We start from the raw sequence: 14,181 nt of genomic DNA on the forward strand, positions 1-14,181 counted from the left end.
AATGGATCCAAATGGAGAAGCAGTGAGTGAGCGCAGACCCTGGCCCTTACAGCAAACATCTGTCTGGCAATTGTTGAAACATCAGGCCTGAGCTTTTTTTAAAAAAAATCACTCTTATTTAAGGCATGCAGCAGGAGATTGTAGTGAAGTCTCTGCCTCCCAATAGTCTCTCGCTGTTTTATCACTTAAATGAAACAGGGCTCTTTTGATTCCATACTATCTTCTGCCACAGATAATCAAAGACTAATTTTTAGTCTTTGAGCTTTCAGTGTTTGCCAGATGTCTTAGTCTGTTCTGGCTGCTATAACAAAATACCATAAACTGGGTGGCTTGTAAACAACAGAAATTTATTCCTCAAAGCTCTGAAGGCTAAGAAGGCCAAGATCAAGGCACCAGCAGACTCGGTGTCTGCTGAGGGGCCTCTTCCTGGCTCACAGACAGCTGCTTTTTGCTGTAACCTCACAGGGCAGAAGGGGTAAACGAACCAGCATTCTCTTGGATAACAGCACTTGAGTCTCTTGGATAACAGCACTAATCCCATTCAGGAGGGCTATATTCTTGTAAACTAATCGCCTCCCACAGGCTTCACCTCTTAATACCATCACATTGGGGGTTAGGATGTCAACATATGAATTTTGGAGGGACATGACATTCAGACCATTGCACCCGAGACTACAATTATCACCTCAAAGTACTATTTCCCCCACCCCAACTCCCGGGTGCTTATGTGTTTGCATGTGCTCAGACTGGTGGCTGAGTGGGATGCCTCTTAGGTTTTTCATGCTGAGAGGTCATTATGAACCAGAGGAATCCCATAAATCATTTTCGTGAGAAGAAGCCCTGACTCACCTTACATCAGGCAGGTACTTCACTGTATTTTCTCTGAATCAGTATGATCAGATGACTTCTCATATTCTTTGATCATTAGGAGCAGTGTTTGGAGGATGAACTGACTCTAATCTGGAATTCTCCCAACCACAGTTACTTTCACCTTCGCTCTTTCCACCTTTACCTTTCTCTTAGATACTAAACTCTTTTTAATCAGAATAATCTACAACATAGATGGGTATACACAATAAACACTTAAAATGGCCTGGCGCGGTGGCTCATGCCTGTAATCCCAGCACTTTGGGAGGCTGAGGCAGGCAGATCACGAGGTCAGGAGTTTGAGACCAGCCTGGCCAACATAGTGAAACCTCGTCTCTACTAAAAATACAAAAAAATTAGCCAGGCGTGGTAGTGGGCACCTGTAAACCCAGCTACTTGGGAGGCTGAGGCAAGGAGAATCACTTGAACCTGAGAGGTGGAGGTTGCAGTGAGCCAAGATTGTGCCACTGCACTCCAGCCTGGGCGACAGAGCAAGACTCCATCTCAATAAATAAATAAATAGATACACACTTAAAATGTTCTTAATTAACCTTGAGAGAATGAATCACCTCTTTCTCCTCCTGCTCCCTAAGACATTTATCCCATTCTGTCCTCTGATGTCTCCCATGGCAGCCTCTGGCTTCCCATGGGAAAAAAAATTTCATTCTCATTCTGTCTCTCTCTCTCTCCCACTTCATGCCTTCCTCATTATATTTTAATCATATTTCTTCTTGTTCTTTTTTCAGTTGTAGTAATCAATTCTAATTTTTGTAGTTTGAAATATTTGTGAAGACCAAAGCACCCGTTTCCATCACAGATCCTTGAAATTTTAGCTTCTTAGACTACAGGAAAATAGTTTCCACATGCAATAGCAAATCTATTCTCAAATATTTTTTTTAATTGAAACTAAAAAAACAATTTTTAGAGACAAAGTCTTGCTATGTTGCCCAGGCTGGCCTCAAACTTCTGGGCTCAATCATTCCTCCCACCCTGGCTTCCCAAGTAGCTGGCACTATAGGCGTGAGCCACCACACTTGGCATATTCTCAGGTTTTTAGCAGTGCTTTATGTTTATTCTGTCAGTCACCTAATAAGTGCATACTATCTACCTACTATGTACAAGATATAGTGCTGGCACTGGAAGCTGTCAACAGTTTCTTTGCATTTTTGACTTACCACAATCCAGGCCAGGTTCATTGCCCTAAGCAACACACAGAGAGGCCAGTGAAGGACCCACTCATTATGGGGTAGTTCAGGCAAAGTGTACAAAAGAGCTCCTTGCTCACACAGGAAAACAGCTGTGTGACCCTAGGCCTTTCTGCTTAGACCACATAGTATTTACTTTGCTTTCTGAATCATGCCGTATGGTGATACCTGCAGAGTTTCTTTGCCCCCCATAAATATGTCCACCAGTCAAATGAGTAATTATTTCTCAAGAGATAATTTTCAGTCCATAACAATTAGCATGCTAGGGGCTTTAATACATAATCTCATTTCATTTAATCTTTACAGCATCCCTCAGAAGCTGGTATTATTATTATCCCTACTTTTACAGATGAGGAAACTGAAGCTCAGAAAATGTGGAGATAAATGAAGATCACCCAAATGGTAACAAGCAAAGACTGTTTATTGAGAACTTGCTACAGTGAGGAAGTTGGCCACCATCACTTGCACTGGGCAGAGATTCTAGCAGGCAGAGGAGTGGGAAAGTTTTATAGCAGAAGAAAGGGAAGGCTTCAGGTGCACCCCAACTGGAGGCTGTTGGCATGGGGAAGCTGCAGGTGAGATAACTAGAAGTGGGGCATCCTATGTGATTGTTCAGATGTACGTAGTCGGCTTTCTCTAGTTGGTCCTAAGTTGGAAGCCAAGGTGGGTGAGGGGCAAAAATGTAGAAGTTGTCAGTTATTAATCAAGCCCTGGCCATTTTGGGCCAATGGGAGTTATTGTTTATTTCAAGGACTGCCTGCTAGACATAGTAGTCTGACTTCCTGAACTGGTTACTGTAGATAGTAGACTGACTTTCTGGACTGGTTTCCTTGGGTTGTGGGTCAGAATTTTATTTTCTATGTATGGTCTGGCCATTGTCCATTTGTATATCTAGTCTCTCAAGATTTGAAACAACTTGCTCATGAACAGATTTCAGAATTAAGATTGAAACTCATGATGCAACGGAGAGTATGAATTTTACCATCTCAATACATTGTCTTTGTGGAAGGATCCCCAGGAAAAGTGTAGCAGAAATAATCAAGTTGGCAGATGTGATTGTGCTTCAGCTGAATACGTGCTGTATAGTAGACACTGTCGGTTGTTTTCTCATCAAACTTCATCCTCCTTGCTAACCAAAGGCTGACTTTATTCAGTTATTAAATTCCTTAGTTAGCCGTAGGATTGACTCAGGAGAAATTTACCCCGTCTCCAACTCTAGGAATCTTGTTTTTTTCTAAGACAAGCAACATGTGACATTGCCCTGGTTATCTTCCCCTCCACCCTCCAGGCATGAACATGTGACCTAATTTGGCTCAGAAAGAATGGAAGAGGATAGGAGCATTTCTCTTTCTGGCTGGGTAGCAACAAAGAAGAACATATGTGCCCCTTGCTTCAGTTTGCTATTATTGACCATAGGGCAACCAGCCTTAGGTGAAGTCAATGCTGTGGACAACAAAATCAAAAGGCAAAAAAGAACCTGGGTTCCTTATGACATCAATAAATCACTGATTCAACCAATTTTGTAGCTGTCCTTCCTCTGGGCTTCTGTTCCATGAAATAATACATTTTCTCATTGTTTAAGCCAGTTTGAATTGGGTTTTCTGACACTTAGAGCCAAAAGCACCATAGACAACACAGCAGCCTAGCCATGAGTCTTTGCCTTCATACTGTGTCCCAAGTCCAGTAGTAATACCTGTGAACATTCAATAGAGAAAGGTGGTTAAGAGACATTGCACTAGACTCAGAATGCCTGCATTTGAACCCCACTCTACCTCTTTTAATTGCTAACTTTGGGCCAGCTACTTAGTTTCTCTGTGCTTCACCCCTTTATCAGTAAACTGGGGAAAAGGATAATACCTAACTCATAGGGTTAGGATTATAGTAAGGGCTAAAATATGTCATGTGCTCAGAAGAGTGCTTGGAACATTATAACAGCATTAAAGTGTTGGTATTATTATTAAACACTTAGCAATTTTTTTTAGCTTTCTTCCAGAATTTTTTAAAAAAATTATTTACATCATTCGAAACTTCATTTTCATTACCGAATCATTACATGATGATTCAAAAATCATTTTTATTACTGAAGCTAGTTAAGTACAGTTTTTTCCACCTCTGCTTCAAATGCATAGCTGGGCTTCAGCATCACAGAAGCAATCATAATAAAAGAATCACTCTTTGCCTCCTTTCTCTGCGCCTCTCGTGTTCTGACAATTGACATTTCCACCCTGTGTGGAACAGACCCATGTTTGCTTTCACTCAGCCTCTTCTAATGTCTTTTAACCATCTTTGCTTTTTTTTTTTTTTTTTTTTGAGAGGGAGTCTCACTCTGTCGCCCAGGCTGGAGTGCAATGGAGAGATCTCGGCTCACTGCAAGCTCCGCCTCCCAGGTTCAAGTCATTCTCCTGCCTCAGCCTCCCGAATAGCTGGGACGACAGGCACCCACCACCATGCCCGACTAATTTTTTGTATTTTTAGTAGAGGTGGGGTTTCACCATGTTAGCCAGGATGGTCTTGATCTCCTGACCTCATGATCCACCCGCCTCGGCCTCCCAAAGTGCTGGGATTACAGGCGTGAACCATCTTAATAACTGTCATGTCAATATCTTTTCTTTTAAAATTGTTGAAAAGCTACTGCTATAGTAGCAGTGGCAATGCATTCTGAGGGAGCTGCCACATAGCCCATTCCTGATCGCACCTGTGCTCTGCACTCCTCATCTATGATGATATCGAACCAAGAAAAGGAAAACTTACTACCCAAGTACTTGCTCTGTGTTTAGTACTATCCTAGTTGTTTTTACTAGTTCTTGAAGAATATTTCTATTAATAGCATGCATACAAATTAAGTGATTTTTAAATAGTTTTGTATCAGTCAGAATAACCTAAGTTATATACGAGTAACCAAAAAGCCCCCAATTTTTGTTGGTATAGAGTAACAAAGGTTTGTCTTCCCCTTCAACCTACATATCCCCTTGAATTAAGTGGGCATGGGAGGATCAGGGTCTATATGAGGAGTCTGCAAATGTTTTCTTAAAAGGCCACTTAATGAACACTTTAGGGTTTTAGGCTATATGGTCCCTGTTGTAACAACTCAGTTTTGCCATTGTCATTTCAAATTATGCATAGACAAATGGGTATAGCTATGTTCCAATGAAGCTTTATTTACAAAAACAGGTGAACACAGGCTATAGCTAGCTAACTCCCACTGTATATCATCCTCACTCCAGGACCCAGAGTGGTGAAGGCGCCATGATTTGGAATACTGTCGATCATGGTGGCAGAAGGGAAAAGGATCATGGAGAAACTATCACTTGTTTTTAAATGTTTCACCTGGAAGTGACCCCTGTCACTTCCACTCACATTTTATTGACATGGAAAATCATATGACCACACCTAACTTCAGTAGATGGGGGAGGAAGCAGTCCTCATTGAGCCTAGAAGAAGAGAACAAGAAATACCGGTAAGCAGCCATAATGTATATCGCATGTTGCATCATTCTTCTGTTCATCTTTCTGTGGCTTTTTGTTGAGCTTTATGTTCCTAGTTAAGGAAATGAGTTGCAAAGTTGTGGTTTACTCAATGTTCTTGTAGGAGTATTCCTCAGTTTCTGGATAAGCTGGGCTTCTTTACCTCCTTTTTCTGCTTTTCGTGTCCAGGTTGTAGACTTGTTACTACTCTTCAAGCAGAGCACTAAAGAGTTGGAGGGAAAGTGAAGCATAATGCAAATTCATTCACTTCAAGTGTGGTCTCTGGGCCTTGCCCTACCACACAGGAAAGTCCCTTCAGTGGGCTTATTGTCAGACTTGTCTGAAGTTTGCATATTATTGACTATTAGCTAATTCACACAGTCTAATCAGAGTAACTCTTCTTAGGGGGCAATGTCTGGCCTGTGTTGGACAGCTATATATATATATATTAGAAGAGTGTGTGTGTGTGTGTGTAGGGATGAAGATTAGAGAACTTAATTTGGTCAACCTTCTCCATAGCTTCATTTACATCTCATTACAGTTTTCTGCTATTTTCTCTTTACATTTTCTCTCTTTTCTTCCCAATGAACCCCAATGTTTTCAGAGAATAAAAGTTAGGTTGAAGACAGTAAGAGATAAAGATAACTTTCTGGTTAAATTTCCTTTGCCTATTATGTGCCTAATCATACCCTCCTCCAAATTCCTTTTTTCCTTTCTCTCTCCCTCCCTCCCTCCCTCCTTCCCTCCTTCCCTCCCTTCCTTCCTTCTTCCATTTATCTAACCATCCAATGTCCAAATGAGTGTAATACTGTTTGCCAGGCCCTGTGCTAGGCAAGTCATGGGTATATATAACTGTGACTGACAGAGACACAGTCCTTTGCTTTATGGAGCTAATAACTTTAGTGGGCAAAAATTATGATAATTGATAAGACACCTGAAGAATACTAGAAATTGGAGGATTGCAAGGGAGTAGGTGGTGATGGCATCTACCTTATGGAAGATCTTAAAGCATTAGAGGGAAGGGTTCCTGTTGTTTTGCATGAATGAAGATAGTATAAAGGGATTTTATTCACAAGTTTTTGTTCTTTAATCTTTTGCTTCCATTGTTTATGCTCCTGCCATCTTTAGTCTTGTTTGGAGAATGGCAGAAAACCAGCAAGTTCTCAGTAGATTTCCCACTTGTCATAGGTTTCTCACGTATCTGGGTTTGGCTTAAAGATCAGATTGCCTTTAGGCTGACTTCTGATCCTTGCCAGAAAGAACTGACCCTTTCTCCACTCATCTGTGCAAACCTTTTACTCAGGTGAGACTTTCACACGATTTGAATAAAAGAACTAAAACTCTCCAGTAACTAAAAGGAGTAAGGCATAACTGTTTTGTTGCCTCCAAAGCTCAAGCCTATTATTTGAGATTTTTATGTTCTCTTATTTTGGTTTAATTTCATTTTAATTTTTTTTGTGGGAAAAAAGTATGTCTAATTGGAATGCAGACCAAAATAAAATTATTAAAATGGAAAAATATTTTAAGAAAATAATGTTTACGTAAAATCAGCACAATGTCCAAACAAACAAAACCATATATGTACAGTGAAAACACAATTATTTAAAAAACTTTAAAAGTGCTATTTCATATTATAGAATTTCCAGAAAGTGTGCTCCTTTTGTTTGCTCATTAGGGGAATTTTTTAAAAAAAACTAAGATATTTTGACTTAAACTATTTATATGAACTCTCTTAAACCAAATATAACTTGCTGTTTTCTTGATGACTCCGAGCCATGATCATTAATTCAGGTGATTCTGATTTTCTGTTACGTATTGATGACTTCAGTGCCTATGAGAGACTTGTAGGACAATTTGCCTTAATAGGAATAAAAGAATGCTACCCTTTAAAAGTATTTCCATGAAAACTCATTTATAGGTTTGGCTGTTTGGGGGTTTTGTTTTTTTTTTAATGTCTCTTTCATTATTAAGGATGTCAGACATCCTTCCTCCCACATATTATCTGTTTCTAGTAACCAGAAAGCTAACAATTTACTAGTTTTTATTTACGTTGAGCACATTTATTAGGATAAATTTATATGCACAGGTAAACATTTAGAATAAACTAACAGTGACTAAAACAAGAAAGAAACTTATTTACGCGCTGTGCAAATTCCAGAGATATGCAGCACAAGACCAGTAGGCACATCTTGAATTTCATAGGCATTCAGGCTCCTTTAGCTCTCTGTGGCAATATCCACAGGGTGTAACTCATGTGGTCAAGATGGTTCCTAGAGACAACAGACCAGAATTCCGGGCAGCAGATTGGAAGGCAGGAAGGCAGGAATGCAGAGGGCTGGGTCCCACCTTGGTGGGGTACAACCTAGACTTCCTTTACAACAACATTTCTGTTTGTATCCCATTGCTCAAAAGTTTGTCACACTTATAGTTTTAAGAACACTGAGTAATGTAGTTTCTATCTGAGTACATGAGTTCCTTGAATAAAATTGAGTTTCTGATACCAAGTAAAAATAGAAGAAGGTGTTCGGGTCAACCACTAGCAGCCTCTGCCATATTCCAATATCAAATATCCAAACCTATTAGAAAATTATGTATGGATCTTGAGTAATGTGGATTTCTTCTAGGAAGTAAAATGAATGGCATTTAGTACATGGACTTACATATTTTAATCATGACAAGGCCTTCAATTTTTTTTTTTCCAGATTCTCTCGGTTCTGAATACATTTGCTACATAAATGGCATTTGAATAACTGAGGTACTACTGTGACTGAAATGAATACTTTTATATAAAATCCTGTAGCAGAATTGAAGCAATTCTACTTTGCCATATTGTGTAGATGAATTCCAAAGTTTCCTCTCAAAATATGTGCTCCAGTATGTGCAAGAATTACATATGGCCTGAACAATTTGGATTGGATCCTTATATTCAGTTACATCCACTTCCTTTATCACTGTTTCTCAGCTTACACAATTTATGCCAGGACTTACTAGAAATAATTTTTTCACATTACATTACATAACTCCTAGAGTATAAACAAAACCTTCTATTTGGAGTATTCCCTATATCTCTCTAAACTGATTCCTTGCAATGTTTGAAGGCTTGGAGTGAAGAAGGTATTCATGAAAATAAGATGTCAATTTGTGTGTTTCATATATTTGTGTTTGGCAAGGATTGCTATGGACATTATTTCTTTGGTTCCCCAATATTTGGTTTAAAATCAGAAGCAACATTTGCATTAGTTAAACGTATCTGATTTAGAGCTGGGTCTTGTGCCCCCATCTTCTTGAGTGAATTAGTTCTCTGGGTAACTCGCATGGTGGCACTCATAGTCCTTTGATGAATTGCACAGGCTGGATTTGAACTGCCCTGATCTAGCTGTGCCCATGAATGTGGCTTTTGTATCTGAAGCAAATGGGAAAATTGGAAATAATGTTGAACTCACTGCATAGTTATGCACTAATATAGCTGCATGGGTTGTGTACAACTACCTTACCAGGTGTCAGATATTTTGAGTATCTTCCTGCTAAGGATTGGGTAGATCATTCTAGTTAAATGTCAGAGGCTTCTGATGTAGGATTTCCAGCCTTCTGAGAAGAAATTGGCTCCCTGGCCCTCCCACTCCACAACCACCTCCTGCATCTCAAGCTGTCCACCATAGTAAGTGTCTGCCAATCCCAGCCAAGTGCGAGGAGACAGGTGCCTGAGCTGGGGCAGATGATGCAAAGTTCTTTGTCTTCTACATTTGACATAATAATCTGTGTTCACTTGGTTTTGCTCTGGTGTCTTAGCCATTCCTTGCCTCAATGAATTCACGTGATGTTTTAGCACTGAGAATAGATGCTTTCTTAATGTAGCATTAAAAGTAAAAGGGGATGGACACCCTAAATACCCTGACTTGATCACTACAAATTATATACATGTAAAAAAAAAAATGTTATGCACTCCATAAATTTGCACAAATATTTTAAACAAGTAAAAGTTGAAGTAACAAGAATAGCACAGGGGCTCCCCTGCTGCACCCTCTACAGTCATGCACCATCACTATGCACTCACTCATGACTGCAGGAGAAGAGCCTGCTCAGCACTAGGGCATGATGAGAGTGGCTGAGACCCAGTCCCTGCTTCAGGTGTTATAAGCTAGTGGTGGAGGTGGGGAGAAGCCATGGTGAGTACGATGAGGGACTTATCTTGACCTGATCCAGCTCTGGCTGTGGAGGAGCTTGGGTTGACATGGGGCAAGAAGGGAAAGGATGGGTATATTAGTTTGCTTGGGATGGCATAGCAAAATGCCACAGACTGGGTGGCCTAAACAACAGAAATTCATTTACTTGCAGTTCTGGAGGCTAGAAGTCCTAGATCAAGGTTTTGACTGATTCAGTTCCTGGTGAGAGCTCTCTTCCTGGCATTCAGCTGGCTTCTTTCTTACCATGTCCTCACATGGTGAAGCAAGAGAGACCTGTCTGGTATCTCTTTTTACAAGGACACTCAACCTGTTGGGTTAGGGACCCATCCTTAAGACCTCATTTAACCTTAATTACTTCTTTAGAGGCTCCATCTCAAAATACAGCCACACTGGTGATTAGGGCATCAACATATACATTTGGGGAGGGACACAAAAATTTAGTCCATAATAACAGGTTTGAGATGAAACGCCCCGATGGATCAATCCACCTCCGAAATTTCATTCTTGTGGTCTGAAAGATTTACATAAAAACCAATGGTTTATTCACTTCAATTATTCAGACTGGCATGGCTCCCCCACCTCCTAGCTTAGAACCTCAGCCTCAGACCTACTTCCACACGAGGAGATGGAGGATGTTCATGCCCGTTCTTGAAGGAGTGACTGCCTGAGGGGGGAGCTGAGATAAAGATGCCCTGATTGAACTCCAGACTGCACTCAAGAATGACCCCATGTCCAGAGCTGAAACCAGACAGACCTCGGGACTCAGATAAGAATATTTAAAATAGGAAGTTATCCAAAAAAAATGTCTTATGTGGTTGCTTTAGGGTGGTACAGGGGACATTTAAAAAAAAAAATAGAAGGCTGTGTAAAGGTAAAGATGTAAGGAATAAAGGAATCTGGCTGAAGAGCAAGATCCAGCTGAAGAGCAAGACCTACACCCTCCACAAAGGCCTTCTGTCTGTCCCTCCCCTAGCCCTCAAAGGTGCGATCAGGGTTCACCCAACAAGATTTTTCATGTCTCTTTGTGCACGTGAACAGACACTGTGGGAACTTCTTGTTCTCCCCCATTCCTCTTGATATGGTTCAGCTGTGTCCCCATCCAAATCTCATCTTGAATTGTAGCGCCCATAATTCCCACGTGTTGTGGGAGGAACCCAGTGGAAGATAATTGAATCATGAGGGTGATTTCCCCCGTACTGTTCTTGTGGTAGTAAATAAGTCTCACAAGATCTGATGATTTTATAAAGGGTTTCCCCTTTCACTTGGCTCTCATTCTCTCTTGTATGCTGCCATGTAAGCCTTCCGCCATGATTGTGAGGCCTCCCCAACCACATGGAACTGTCGGTCCATTAAACCTCTTTTTCTTTATAAATTACCCAGTCTCAGGCATGTGTTTATCAGCAGCATGAAAACCAACTAATACACCTCCCCAGTGGGTCATCCAGAGCCAGCATGTCGAAATGGGGGAAGCAGGTATGGTGGACTGAACCAACAGTGGACTGAACTTTGACCTCTGGACATGTGTTATAATGCTTTCTAGGTCCTGGTTCCTAGAGAGAGGTTAAGATTTCTATAACTCCAGAAGAAATATAGCCTTCTCCCAGGTAAGCCATGTAGCACAGCTCCGGAGGGTGCAATTCCCACTGAAGTCTATGTGAATGATGTCCCTGGTGTTGTGCAGTGTGCAGGCTGCATGACCATTCACAGTGACCCTGCCTCTTCCAGTGATTCCTAGTCCCAGAGGAATCAATCACTGTACTCACCATCTCTGGCAATAGCAGGAATGGAAACAGGGCTAATAATGACAAGGCCAAGATTTATTCAGGCGCTTACGCAAAGATATATTATTTTGCATACCATTTTATTGTTCTAGTACACATCATATTGGAAGTGACTTTCATGGATCTCCACTTTTCAGATTCCTTCCAGCTTTGCCAGGGGCAATTTGCCCAAGAAGCACAATTATTGATTCCAATTAAATGCTAATTTCACTCCCTTGAATCTAAATCTAAATCCCCTCTAGGAAAAAGAGGTTAATAATTCTTCTATTAACAAGGATGACTTGATCTAGTCTACAGTGGGCTCAAAATGTGCAAAATTATTTAAATCAGGGCTGGAATCTAAAAAATATCCCTGATGCCTTCAAAGCAACAAGATTGTCCTTAATTATTTAAAATTTAGCAGTGGGGCATGCTATTATTGAGTCTCTAAACCAGTGGTTCTTAAAGTGTGGTTCCTAAAAGCAACAAGATTTGTCCTTAATCATTTAAAATTTAGCAGTGGTGCATACTATTATTGAGTCTCTAAACCAATGGTTCTTAAAGTGCAGGTTCCTAAAATTGTATCATCAGCATCACCTGGGAACTTTGTTAGAAATGCAGAGTCTCAGGTCCTACCTAAGACCTGCTGAATCAGAAACTCTGGGAGTGGGCCCAGCAACCTGTGCTTTAACAAGACCTCCAGATGATTCTGATGTGCACGACAAGTTTGAGAAGCAGTGCTCTGGATCTAAGACAGTGATGCTAGTCTTGGCTGTATGTTAAGATCGCTTGGAAAGTTCTTAATATGATGCCCAGGCCATACCTCAGGCAAATCAGAATCTCTGGGGGTGGAGATTCTAGAATCTCCAGAATGTAATTTCTCCAGGTGATTGCAATGTACGTCCAAGGTTAACAACCACTGCTTTACGAGCAATAATTCTAAAAGTTAAGTGTGTGTGAAAAAGACTTGAGATACTTGTTAAGGGTCAGATGTGCTCCTGGGGATTCTGATTCAGTAGATCAATGGTGAGGCTCAGGAATCATATTTTTAGCCAATAGTCTAGGTAATGTTGCAGCACAAGACCCATGGGCCACTCCACAAGGAACACAGTATACTTAGAGCCAGACCACTTAAATAGTCTTGAGGAAGGACTGTGCTTACTGGTGGGAAGTAAGGAACTGTAGCTCTGAGGACTTACGGTTGTATGTCAAAAGACTTCGACAGATGACTGCATGAACAAGGTAGAAAATGGAACTGCAGGTGCAGAAAGGTAATGAGGCTATTTAATTGTGATATACTCAGCAACCAGTACCTTTATGTGTCTTGGGAGCTCATGAGCTCTCTTTGTGAGAGAGACTGACCCAAATTACCCCTTCCATTGTATGGTTCTGTTCTGGACACCTTGGCTGGCACACCCTAACAAAGTGAATCCACACAGAGTAGTCACATGAAAACACACAGATGGGTCGGGCATGGCGGCTTATGCCTGTAATCCCAACAGTTTGGGAGGCCAAGGTGGGTGGATCACCTGAGGTCACGAGTTCGAGACCAACCTGGCCAACATGGTGAAACCCCGTCTCTACTAAATGATACATAAATTAGTCAGGTGTAGTGGTGGGCACCTGTGATTCCAGCTACTTGGGAGGCGGAGGCAGGAGAATCGCTTGAACCTGGGAGGCAGAGGCTGCAGTGAACCAAGATCATGCCACCGCACTCCAGCCTGGGTGACAGAGTGAGACTCCGTCTTGAAAATAAAAAATAATAATAAACAATAAATAAATAACAACACAGACTTTGGAGTCAAGCAATTTGAATTTGGATTTAGACTTGAATCTGAATGTCAGCACTTGCGGTCCATGTGGCCTTGGAAAGTTACTCCTCTCTTTGACTCTGTTCTGATCTGTCAAATGAGACTATTGATACCTACCTTACAGAGTCATTATGAAGATCAACATGAAAAGCACTCAGCACCCGGTTGGCTCACAACAAAGGTTGATTGTTATTTTGAAGTGTTAAATGTCCCATCACCATTTACCAACCAGAGTCTGTGTTCTAATTTACTGTACCGGATGTTGTCCAGTAGTTGTGACATCCTGGAAAACTCCTCCAGCTCCTCTGCATTGACTCATGGAATTCACAACAGGAACAGACATGAAAACTCACCACAATCTTTTAAACTAAGTAAAAACAACTAAGACTGGATAATGTAGCAATGTTTTTGTCTACATAAGCACTGCACTCGATTAAGTCCTCTGAACTATTCTCCTAGCATCAGCTGAGCAAACTATACCCATAGCAATTTGGCTGGTAAAAAGTTAACTTGGGAGAAGAATCTTAAGTACTTTCCCAGCTGTGTTCTAATTGCATGTTCAGAAAGAGTGTACATACATTTTTTAGTGTGGTAACATCAAGGATAGATGCTGCTAAAGAGAATTTTAAGTGATTCATGCCCTGTTTTCTTATTCAGGAAAGCTTTTTCTAACTTTCTTCTGATAAGCCTACAGAAATAAAAGAGAATGTGGTAGAGGAAGGCATTAAGAATTAAAATTGGGAAAGAATTCAAGGAGTTATCCAGTTTATTTTTTGAGTTTCAGATAGAAGAGTCTAGCCTGACCCTCATAAGGGTCAGATGAGGCAGATGGAGGCGCCTCATCTCTCAACCTAAATTCTTAGTGAAGTCCCTTATGGCTCAGCTGCAAG

General features: G+C 40.9%; 1 protein-coding gene across 1 annotated transcript in view; it reads right to left on the reverse strand.

Annotated features, from left to right (window-relative positions):
• Positions 1 to 2,475: 2,475 nt before the first annotated feature.
• LOC123568022 (uncharacterized) overlaps positions 2,476 to 14,181 on the reverse strand; it is a 54,020-nt gene continuing 42,314 nt past the window's right edge. The window contains exons 6-8 of the mRNA XM_074008564.1: positions 7,677 to 7,806; positions 5,430 to 5,503; positions 2,476 to 3,765 (exon numbers count right to left, since the gene is read on the reverse strand). The gene's annotated coding sequence lies outside the window, so the exon portion shown is untranslated. The remainder of the gene's footprint in view (positions 3,766 to 5,429; positions 5,504 to 7,676; positions 7,807 to 14,181) is intronic.

Source organism: Macaca fascicularis, chromosome 12 (genome assembly GCF_037993035.2).
Source record: "Macaca fascicularis isolate 582-1 chromosome 12, T2T-MFA8v1.1".
Lineage (NCBI taxonomy): Eukaryota > Metazoa > Chordata > Mammalia > Primates > Cercopithecidae > Macaca > Macaca fascicularis.